A 12,909-nucleotide genomic window follows, 5' to 3' on the forward strand; every position below is an offset into this window, starting at 1 on the left:
TGACTCTTTGATGCCTTAGTGACCAATTAGCTAGTTACACTTCAGAATAAACTTTGTCCCAATGATAGAGATTTAAAAATTGTGTGCTTTACTTTTGCCCCCTTTTCCAGAGTGCACATGTGAAGTTGTGGTTTAGGTATTTTGGGTCATGACCCAGCATTGCTAGTTTAAGAAACCAAGATGATTCCAACATGCAGCCATGATTGAGAAACAGTAAATTTAATGACCTAATAGAAAATGATTACTAAAAATTCTTCATTTTCAGGATAAAACTTTGGTTGGGAAATCATGACGTTGAGGATATTCTGGATGCTCTATGAGTTGTGTATTTGAAAATGTTTCTTTGCTATGTGAAATAATTTGATAAGGGTTCTCAGTAATGGGAAACTTTTAAATACTTAGCATATACAATCTGAGAATTATAAAATATCCGTTATGACTCATATATTTGAATGATCAAATATACATCAAGTTCTTTTTTTAACTTTCAGAAGTTTGATGTTTATTCATAGTGTAATGAGGTAGAGAGGATTTTAAGAAAGTATTCTGATAATCTTTTCTTTTGATGACTGCTTTTCTGTTCTACTTTTTCCATTAAAGCATGAATTGACTTCAGAAATATAATTTTCACTGTCTTAAGTTTTATAAGAAAATTTTAAATCTGATTTAATACACTTAAGAACTTCAAATAATTATGATAACAATGTTAGAAATCCATATAAAATACTTAACTTCACAAATGTAGAGAAATTTTAATTTATTTTATATTTTCCTTTATTTTTGGTCTGGGTGGAGTATTGTGGCATTTACACAGGTTCTCACTTAGCTAAGTAAAATTGCATATCTTTCACTATTGTATAACTACAACATGGAAGACAGACATTATTATTACTTTTTTCTCAATATTGAAGAGAAAATCAGAACTGTCAGTGTTAGAACATTTGTGGGTGTAAGTACTGAAATTACAGGTAGATACTCTTATCACCATTTGATATACTCTAACTTTACCAAAACTTCATGATGAACAGTTTTAGGAGTCTCCTCTTCCCATCACTAGAGTTGAAACTTGGTCAGTGTAATTGAGGATAGATCAAATATCAGGAAATTTCATGGGAAGGTCTTAATGAAAACTATGCCTTCTTCACTTTCTACTCACTGCAGAATAGATGTTGCTGTTTTTAAGTCATTGTCATGAATAAAATATTAAAACAGTGCAACATGAGGAGAAAACTAGGGTACAGCAGTACCATAGTGGTTGTAATGGATGATTTGGTGGTAAGAAAGTTTCACCACAATTTGCAAAACCACCACAGCATGCAGAACTGAACTGGGGGCATCATCTAGTTATAATGATTCAAATACCTCTGTGAAAATGTATGTTATTAGAATACTATTGACAATGCTTAACCAGAGAGAGGATTGGTGACAATGTCGTATTTATTCTAAATTGACTAGTGTAGGCATTTCACAACTTTCTGAATTTAGAAAATTAAGTCTTTTAAAGATCACCTTATATAACATTTAATCAGTCATTTATAAAAGATTCCAAGAACTTATACAGAATTTTCCCCTCCATATTATGCCTTTCAATTCTCAAGTTTGCTTTGTCTGCAGTGATGCTTTTTCCATTTTATGCGTTGAGAAATTGGACTTTGGGATTCAGTGCCATAGCCAAGAGCAAATATACTGCAGTTGGTGTAGCTGAGGCTGGAGCCTTCATCACTGGCATCTTTAAGCAATGCAAGAGTTCAAAAGGGTTTATCTACATTTACTTAGGGTGCACTATGATTCTACATTTGGTGATCCACTATAATCAATAACATTCAGATAAACATGTACTTGGTTAATAATTACTGCAGAAGTTGATTAAAATGAAGGTCAGATAAATTTGTTTTTATAAAGTACAGAATCTGAGTGTTTCTAGATATCACAAGTCTTTTATCCACAGTAAAATAAATAAGAATTTGCTACCTGACTTATACACCATCTTATTTTACATAAAAGAAACTCTGTAGCTTTCTATAAATTGCAGCATTTTTTTATGTCTTAAGAATGAGTTGTCCCTGTTCTGGTCCTTCTTCCTTTGGCTGTGGTGGGGCTATTGCATGAAACTTTCTTCTTATAGAGTGTAAGAATTATAGATCAATTAATGGTATGCATCTGAAAATCCTAGTCTAAACATTGCTTTGGTTTTAAGAATTGAACAAATCATGCCAATGAGAATTGTCAGATTTATCAAGGTTCATTACACTATGTTCTCTTTTCTTTCATCAGCATATCAAAGACCTGATTACTTTTGTACATAATAAGCCTAAAAATGAGGTCAGGTGGGATCCATCTTCTGACCCTCTTCTCTTTCAGTGTTGTCTTGTGGGCTTTGTGCTTTTAATATAAATGTTGCAATCAGATTGTTAATACCTAAACTAGAAATTGCCTGGCTTTTGATCAGGTTTAAACTTATCCAATATCAAATTAAGAAGATTGACAACAATAATGTTTCTTCATATAGATTTCCCATTATTTCATCTGCATTTATTGATGGTTTTGTCTCTGACATTTTCTGCAAAGACCATGATATAAGCCATAAAAATGAGTTTTCTTACTTCTTTCAAATAAGTATATATACTTTTCCTTTTTCTGTTTTTTCTTTAGTTAGTTTTTTCATCATGTTTTAAATGAGAGTGTTAGGAAAAGCCATCTTGCATTCTTCTTGATTTTAGCCATAGAGAATCAATGTTCTTAAAGTAGTGCTGGTATGAGCAGTTGGGTTTTAGTTAAATTGGACATATTTTCACTGAAACATGCAACATAAAAATTATATACATAAATGGGGGATTCTGTGATGTTTTCATATAAGTGCACATTATGTAGTGCTAGCTCAGGCTACACATATCTAAGTCCTTATACATTTTAAACTTTTTATAGTGAAAAAATACAAAATCCTTTACTGTAGGGTTTTGAATTTTTCATTCCATTACTGTTATTGATATTTACTCTACTCTGCAATAGAACAACAGAAATTCCTAGTCTATTCCAACTCAGAATTCATATCCTTTATTGAAACTTTCTAGATCCATCCCTCCCTCCTCACGTCCAGAGGTTCTGGTAACTACCATTTTATTCTCAACTTCTATGAGCTCAACTTTTTGATGTAGCATACAAGTAAGATTATGAACTATTTCTCTCTCTGTGCTTGGCATACATCCTTCTCAGGCACCACACGAGCTTGTCCTAGAAACCTAACTGAGGGCGACAGGAGATGTAGAAAAGACAAGAGACAGAAGACAAAACATGCATAAAGCTGGAGCAAGGTAGGCTGGGTGCTTTGATGGAGACACACCAGCAACCTCTACCTCCAGTGAGTTTATTATATACAGTAGCAACAAGAGGTGAAGAGGCATTTCTTGGGGGAGGGGGTGTGACAATGTCATCCTCGGGAATAGGAGGAACCTATGACAGTTTCTCTCCAAACGTAAACATTAAAGGAAAAAAACAGCTGTACTGCATCTTACCTACTTCTGCAGCTGAGGCTGTGCCAATCCAAGCATGCAAATTACTGGACATAACCATACTTGCTCCCTTCTGTGTGGTTTGGGGCTGTGCCAAACTCAAACATGTAGCTTATTCAAAACACCTGTCAGCTCCCCACACATCCCTTAACATAATAATGTCAAGTCCCTTTCAGGTTGTTTCAAATGACATGACCTCATAATGTTTTATCATGAAATTCATTTCATTGTGAATATTAATAACCTTTTTAAAATTAATTCTTCACTTTCAGAGGTGATGGGATACAGAAACTACATCAAACAGACTCCCAGTAGAGAAGGACACAGAAATATGCCAATCTTTTTTTAAGAGGTGCTGTTGTTTGAACACAGGGCCTTTCACTCTACCACTCTTGTCATGTCTCCAGATCTTTTTCTTTTGCTATTTTGTCAAGTAGGGACTTGTGCTCATGCCCAGACCAATCTCTACTACAATCCTCATGGTTACACTGGTACACCAGGACACCTGTCTTTTCATTGTTTAAGATGAGGATCTTGTTAATGATTTTTTTTTATCCTGGACTGTTCTTAAACTGTGATCTTCCTGATTTCCACCTCCTGAGTAGCAATGATTACAGGTGTGAACCACTGTGCCCAGCAACACATTATGCCACTGTAATAGGAGACTACATTTGGTCATCATGAGTTAATATGCCAGTGGATTACTATACACATCTACATATTAATGGCAATGCTTGTACAAAGTTGAGTTCAGTAAGCATTTCATTGTATTTGTATCACATTGGTGAATAAAGTTATTTATAAACTTCTTAAGGAGAATCAAGTTATTGTTAAGATCCCAGTTACACAATGATTAATACTTATTTTATAGGAATTTTTGTAATTACTGGACTTTTGTTCACATACTGTTTCACTTTGGATTCCCACAATTACCTATGGATAATGTCACATTATTCTTATTTTAGGAATGAATGAGTTGGGCCTCATATTCTCTGTGCCTTGGCCAATTACAGACTAAAACATGGTAGAACTGAGGTTGGAAACCATGTGTCATGAATCACACAAATCTAAGTACAAGTAACATTCAGTTCTAGAAAGTTCGAAGTTCCCCAAATATATAATATTTCATAGTCTTCCATGACTATCCCTAACAAGTGACTGAAAGTAACTATTAACTTAATACTTACAAAACTCATTGATTGAAAGAGGTCACAGAAATTGATGTTTAGGACTTGCATAAGTCCAGGTCTTGATGAACTCTTTATTCAGAAAAAAAACCCAGTAACTTTATGCTTGAGTCACAGAATTCTGACTCTGAATCAACAAATTCAAGTTCTAAACACTAATAGAACCACAGTCCCATATTCTGGATAAAATCACCTTGATGGCATTTAGCTATTTTTACTTAACAGTACATTTTAAGTTGCAGTTATAATTTTTCAAATAACAATAAAGCGATTTAAGAATAGTGAATTTTATGACTATTCCATCATTTATGTCATTCCATTATTTTATGGACATACGGTTTGTTTCCATTTTAAGGTTTTTATGGATAATGCTATTATGCATATCCCTACATATAATTTATGGTATCACAATATAAAACATCAGTTTGCAACACACCTAAAAATATAATTTCCATATGTTGAACTGGTTAAAACAATTTATAATTTTAGTCTGAGAGTGTCAAATAAACTACTTTCTTGACAGCACTTAGTGCAGTCAGTATTTTTTTAATTGTAAGTTACTTGATGGGCATATAATCATATTCCATTGTAGTTAAGATTAATTTTCTGTGAAGACTGGTGATGCAAAGGAATTGTTACAGATGTCAATTTGCAATATCAAATATTTTTTTGTGAATGATCACAGATAGCTTGGATATACATTGTTGTTCTGATACATAGATTTCATAATTGCATGCATACAGAAAGGTTTGATGTTGCTATGTTGAATATATTTTACTTTAAATTATTTGGGAGTAAACACCTGAGCTGATGTACCTATGATCCCAGATACGTTAGTATATTATTTTTTTAAAACTGATTTCTCCCATGCAACTATAATGTACCTATCATACACAACAAAACCAAATCTGTTTAAAAATAAACAAAAAGTAAATGGTTACTGTAAAAAAAATTAATATTACACTCATCTAGTTTTCAGGCCAAACTGCTCACTTCTCAATAAATGCCAATGATACCTCTTATCATTCAGAATTTACTCTCTAGCTCACAAATCAAGGGAACCTCCCTTATGTGTCCCATAGGATACCACCTCACCTCTCTTGGGATCTGAAATTTTATGCTAGTGAAACATGATAGAGATCCATCTCTCTCTGAACACTGGGGCAGGAGTTAAGCATCATTAGGGCATTGTTGAATACTGCTAAAATGCTCTCATATTGTAGATAATGAGCCTTACTGTAAGTTCCTCTAGCACAGTATATTTTTTCCTTCAACTATGCTGAGGTGCTGGAGACTGCAAAGTTTGACTCTTTAATTTACAACTGTTTGATCCTTCTGTGGGGACACAGCTGCTTGAGTGAAAAGTTGCCAGATAAGCACACAGGATACACTCTGGCTAGCAACAGCTGCTTTGAACTGCTTTCTGGTTTCTGAAGGCAGTGCCCAAGAAAACAGGTTGAATTGGACTTTTTGCCACCACATGCTTTGGTGAATATAGCATACTAGAAGCTATTTCCTTGCAGGCTGGAGGGGGGCATTCCTTTGTGACCTAGCAGAAATTCTTTGATTCAAATATAGTCCTTCATTTGCATGATGGGGCATCCATGATTGGTACATCCATTTCTGGCAGCATGAGCAGACTCTGCCCCATTTTGTGAGTCATCCAGGAGACATTTTTCCATGGTTTTTCAAAATTAGGTTGAGTGGTCTTTCTTGTCTGATTTTGATTTTCACCATTAGTAGAGTGACTGTGCTTATAATACAATGAAAACAGAAGAGAACAAGTAGCAACATAGTTGAGAGCAGTGGGTAGTTATAGCCATGCTAGGAGGATCAGCAGCATATCCAACAAGCAGATCCTTCTATGCCTGCAGTCTTCAGAAGAAGTGACAACTGATGGCAATCAAATGGATCTGTGTATGGATGGGAGAGCTGACCACTTGTTATTGCTAAAAAATGCTAAATGACTCTTAAACTGAATCTCTGTGTTCAAGGGTGGTAAATATTGTTGCTACCACAAGTGCCATATGGGAAGATGGCAGCTAGAGGGAGGAAGCAGAAAGCATGCCTCCTATAGTGAAATCTTGGCGAGACGCTGGAGACACACCTTGCAGGCAAAACCACCGAGAAGAGGCAAAACTTTGACCCCTCTACACCTCCAGCCGGTGCAGAGCATCTCCACTTCACGTTAAATGGAGAAACCAGGAGGGCCCCTGGGCTGCCAATCACGTGCACCCAGATGGCATGGGAAGATGCGGACAAGGTGAGCTTAGCAGTACTGTGGTGCTCCCATAGACAACCTTGGGCCAGAGCAGCATAGCCCCCTGGACAGACGGATCTCCACCCGGGGAAAAAAGAGAAACTGAGTAAAAAGCAATAAGAACAATAAAGACATGTGGGAAAGAGGGTGGGGCACACAGAGTGCCAAAGATTGGGGGAAGGGAATCCTTCCAGGGACTGTAAATAAACAAGCCAGGCTGGCCAGAGGGGCTTCAGTGGGAGCGGGAGCGCACGCCCAAAAACCAGGAGCGGGAAAGCTTGTAAGAGTGGCGGTGGGAGGAAAACTCGACAGGAGAGGGGGGAAGACCCACTTCCCACTTGAGCTGTAAACAAACATGCAGGCCTGAGAAAGCGGGTGCAGTGTCACCTCCCCCAGTGTGCTTGGAAAGGGGAAAGCTTGTAGCAGAGGCTTGCACACAGGAGAACTCTGAATAAACAAAACCTGCAGCGCCAGATGAGTGTTAAGCTCACCCCTGAGATCTGCATAAAAAATGCCTCCAGCAACAGCAGACTGACAGCAGAGGGCAGGCAAGCCACAGCCACAGATACCATTCACAGAACTGTCTACAGACTCTTTGTTTTTCTCGCTCCCTATCTTTGATGAGAAAACAACTGAACTACACCTGCATGCTGAAAAACTTACTGAAACTGTATTGCATTTGAACTTGGAACACTGTGAGGGTTTTTTTTTTTGTGCAGTTTTATTCTACTTTATGCATCCCCTTTGATGAGACAACTACAGAGCAACATCTGAGGCACCATCTCCAGGATTGGAGACTGAGATGGACATCAAAATTATTAAGACTGAAACTTCATTGCATTTGAACTTGGAGGCTTTTTTTTTAATCTATTTTCCATTTTGTTTTATTTTATATATATATATATATTTCTTTCATTTACTTATTTTTTATTTTTATACTTATTTTTATTCTTTTTATTTTTTATATTCAATCCTCTCTCTGTCTCTCTAATGCCTGTTCAGCTTACTATTGATTAGTACACTAACGCTCCCCATTTATACCTTTGAAATTTTCTTGTTTGATCCCTTGTTTTGTTTTCTCCTACTTGTTTGTTTATTTGTTTTTCCCTTTTCTTTAACTTCTTGCTTTCCATCTCCTCTCACCATTCCATTCTAAATATTACCATTGTTATTATTACAAGCTACAACATACTTTATTGCACACAGTACAGGGACAGTAACAACACCAAGGACAATGACAGGAAAACAGAAAAAACAGGGAAACCAGTTTCCCCACAGCAAAAATTTAGATCAGGAATCAGAGAGGAATGAAGAAAACAGATACTCAGATCCAGACTCCAACAAAATGAAGATAAACTATGCCAAAGAACCCAATGAAGCCCACAAGAATAATTTAAAAGAAGACATACTACAGGTACTCAATGAGAATTTTATAGAGATGATAATGGATAGGGTCAACCAAAATGTACAGGAGATACTCAACAAATTCCAAGACAACAAAAATAGAGAATTTGAAAAAGTAAAAGAAAAATAAAAGAAACCATAGGAGCACTGTACAAACACCAAAGTGAAACAGAGAACATGATTAATAAACAGATAAATGAACTCAGGACAAAAATAGACAATATTAAAGAGAAAACCACCCAGGATATGGAAAACCTAAGAAAAAAGAACGAAACAGAATTGCAAAACAAAACGGAAGGCCAATCCAGCAGAATAGAGCAAACAGAAAACAGAATCTCAGAACTTGAAGATGAAATGGTAATTAAAGCAAATATCGAAGAACTATTAATTAAACAACTCAAGACCTGTGAAAAGAAAATGCAAGAACTCACCGACTCCATCAAAAGACCAAATTTGAGAATCATGGGCATCAAAGAAGGAGAAGAGGTGCAGGCGAGGGAATGCATAATATACTCAACAAAATAATAATGGAAAATTTCCCAAATCTAGAGAAAGATATTCCCATACAAATGCAAGAGGCCTCCAGGACACCAAACAGACCAGATCAAAATAGAACTACTCCATGACATATCATCAATAAAACAACAAGTTCAGAAACTAGGGGAAGAATATTGAAGGCTGTAAGAGAGAAAAAACAAGTAACATGCAAAGGTAAACCCATCAAAATCACAACAGACTTCTCAACAGAAACATTAAAAGCAATAAGAGCGTGGGGTGAGATCTTCCGGGCACTGAATGAAAATAACTTCAACCCCAGGATACTCTACCCAGCAAAACTATCATTCAAAATAGATGGAGCAATAAAAGTCTTCCATGATAAGCAGAAACTAAAACAATATGTGAACACAAATCCACCACTACAAAAGATTCTTCAAGGGATTTTGCACACAGAAAGTGACACCCAACTTAACCATGAAAAGGCAGGCAGCACCAAACCACAGGATAAGAAAAAGCAAGACAGTAGAGAGTAACATCAAGTTAGGTACACACAATCAAACCTTCAAACAACTAAGACAACTAAATGGCAGGAATCACCACATACCTATCAGTACTAACACTTAATGTTAATGGATTTAATTCACCCATCAAAAGGCACCACTTGACGAAATGGATTAAAAAGGAATATCCAACAATTTGTTGCATACAGGAGACCCATCTCACTGACAGAAATAAGCATAGGCTTAGGATGAAAGGCTGGAAGAAGATTTACCAAGCCAGTGGCCCCCAAAAACAGGCAGGGGTAGCAATACTTATCTCTGACAAAGTAGACCTCAGACCTACATTGATCACACAAGATAAAGAAGGACATTCCATACTAATAAAAGGGGAAATAGACCAAAAGGAAATAATAATCATTAACCTGTATGCACCCAATGTCAACGCACCCAATTTCATCAAACATACCCTGAAAGACCTAAAAGCATATATTAACGCCAACACAGTGGTTGTGGGAGACTTTAACACCCCATTATCTTCAATAGATAGGCCATCCAAACAAAAACTCAATAAAGAAATCCAAGATCTAAAATATACAATAGATCAAATGGACCTACTTGATGTCTGCAGAACATTTCATCCAACTTCTACACAATATACATTCTTCTCAGCAGCCCATGGAACCTTCTCCAAAATAGATCATATCCTAGAACACAAAGCAAGCCTCAGCAAATAGAAGAAAATGAAAATTATACCGTGCATACTATCTGATCACAATGCAATAAACCTAGAACTCAACAACAAAAGTAAAGAGAAAAAACATGCAAACACCTTGAAACTGAATAACTCATTGCTTAAGGAACAATTGGTCATTGATGAAATAAAGGAGGAAATTAAAAAGTTCCTGGAAGTCAATGAAAATGAAAACACAACCTACCGGAACCTATGAGACACAGCTAAGGCAGTCCTGAGAGGAAAGTTTATAGCCATGAGAGCATATATTAAAAAGACTGAAAGATCCCAAAACAATGACCTTATGATACATCTCATCGTGCCTTTAGTGTTTGCTCCATTTTTTTTTTTTTGTAGGACTGGAGTTTGAACTCAGGGCTTGGCATTTGTAAAGCTGCAAAGCATGTGCTTTACCACTTGCACTACCCTTCCAGTCCATTTTGCTCTGGTTATTTTGAAGACGGGATTTTTATGAAGTATTTGGACCCCCCATCCCAGTGGGTCTCAAGCCTTGATCCTCCCAATCTCAGCCTCCCAAATAACCAAGATTACAGACGTGAGCCACCTGTGCCCACCAAGTTTGCTCCTTTTTATGTGAAACTTCCCCACTAACCCACAAGACAGGCAGTCCCATTCCTGTCCTTTCCACATTAGAACCTCACTGTGCTGATAACATGGTTACCAATAGCTACCAAGTTTCACTTCTCACAGGCTCCTACCACAAGAGAGAAACTGTTCACATATTCTGTGGTTCAAACTCAAAAAATCTAGAGAAGGATTTTGATACACTTGGCTTGTGGCAAATTGTTTCTACTAGATCAACCTAGTAGACTGATCTGAGAGAGAATATCATAGCACAAGATGGCTACTGAGGTCCCATGCACGTGACACAGAACTTTTTGTGCAGAAGGAAGAATCATGGTCAACTGAGCAGTACTCCAGTTGAAGTCTATCACAGCAGTGACCTCTTTAGTTCATTACCTTATTTCAAAAATGAGGAAACTGAGGTTCAGAAGTTAGTAATTTTCCAAAGACCCAGAGCTAGTCTTTAGTAAAAGGAAGACTAAATCCAGGATTCTTCATAATTCTCAGTCCTTGTATGTCCCTAGCCTTACCATTTTTTGGTTTTAATCCCAAGAACCAAAGAATCTAAAATTAGAAAAAGCCTCAAGTTTATCTAGCTTTCACTGATGCATGAATTTCCTAGTGTATCCAAGCTGCTCCTAGAGAAATGGAAGTCTTTCCTACTATTTCTCCAATATTGGGATTCCAAAGTATTTAACACTCCACAGATCAGGACGCAAACTACTCTATTTAGCAGACAATTGGAAGAAGATATGCATCTTCAGGTTTAGTAAACCACATAGACCTATAACCATATGATGACCCACTCTACAGTCATTAAAGACAATAAAGAGCTGGATTCTGGTGCTCATGCCTGTAATTCTGTAATCCTAGCTATTCAGGAGGCAGAGATCAGGAGGATCATGGTTGGAAGCCATCTTGGGCAAATAGTTCAAGAGACCGTATCTCAAAAAAATCCCATCATGAAAAAGGACTGGTGAAGTGACTCAAGGTGGAGCCCCTGAGTTTAAACCCTGGCACAACTATATATATATATGTGTATATATATATATATGTTTTCTTAAAGTATAGAAATCTTAAGATTCCTATCTCCTCCACTGTGGGGTTTAGGCAGATTGCTTATCTTTACTGGATCAGTTCATCTGTCTCTAAAATACGTTCAGGCTCTGGCTGGACTTGGTCATTCCTGAATTTACATTTAGGCAAATTTTGCAGAAGCTATTTATTTTTTGGGGGGTGGCATATATATCACAATGATGATCTTCTATCAAGAAGGCAAAAGAGGGAAACCACTATTTTCAAAGATTATAAATGCATGGCCTATGCAAGCCCAATAATGAATGGAAAGTGATGAGAGAAAAAGTGTTGGGGGGAGACAGAGGCATACAGGAAATAATAATCACAAGTAGCATTCCGAGTGTCTTCCACTGGATGAACACTGTCTTTGTGGATACGATGTGTAGTTGCAAGGGCAGTCCTTAAAGGAGAATGTTAACACTCAGGAAGGGAAAGAAACTTGGCCAAAGCCACACAACTAGTAACTGAAAGTAGTGGTGTTGAGACTCTGGATTATTGATACTCTACAGTCTATCTTCCTTTCATTTACCTATGCTGTTAAAAAAAATCAGAGAAAATGAACTCTGGAGGCAAAAAAAATGGATGCAAAGGCAAAACAGAAAGAAAAGTGAAAAGAGAACAATCAATATTCATGTCTGTGCCTCCATTGTCTAAAAATCTAGAGCCTTGGTACCCATAAGATGCCACTGAAGCTCTAGCAATAGGGAAGATGAACCTGAGCAGTGTTTGAAGCTGATTGAAAGATGGTTTGCTAGTTACAAAGGTGTAACTAAGATCAGATTTCTCTTTCCTCAGACTGACTCACAAGAAATAAGTAAAGCAAAAATGCACTGTGGCTGCTACTTCCCATTCTCCCTACACCCATTGTGAAGGAGAGGGGACATCCCTAGCCCAAAAGGGATAAAAAGGGTTATGGCTTCTCGTTGCCCCAAAATTCAGCATCCATCAAAAAGAGTAGGTATACACTCTTGGGGATAAACCCAAAAGACTGTGACACAGGTTACTCCAGAGGCACCTGCACACCCATGTTTATTGCAGCACTATTCACAATAGCCAAGTGATGGAAACAGCCAAGATGCCCCACTACTGATGAATGGATCAAGAAAATGTGGCATCTGTACAAAATGGAATTTTATGCAGCCATGAAGAAGAACGAAAT

General features: G+C 37.0%; 1 pseudogene; it reads left to right on the plus strand.

Moving 5' to 3' along the window:
• Window positions 1-12,909, plus strand: part of LOC141424858 (cytochrome P450 2C18-like) — a 408,512-nt pseudogene that overhangs the window by 207,981 nt on the left and 187,622 nt on the right.

This window comes from Castor canadensis, chromosome 7, assembly GCF_047511655.1.
Source record: "Castor canadensis chromosome 7, mCasCan1.hap1v2, whole genome shotgun sequence".
Lineage (NCBI taxonomy): Eukaryota > Metazoa > Chordata > Mammalia > Rodentia > Castoridae > Castor > Castor canadensis.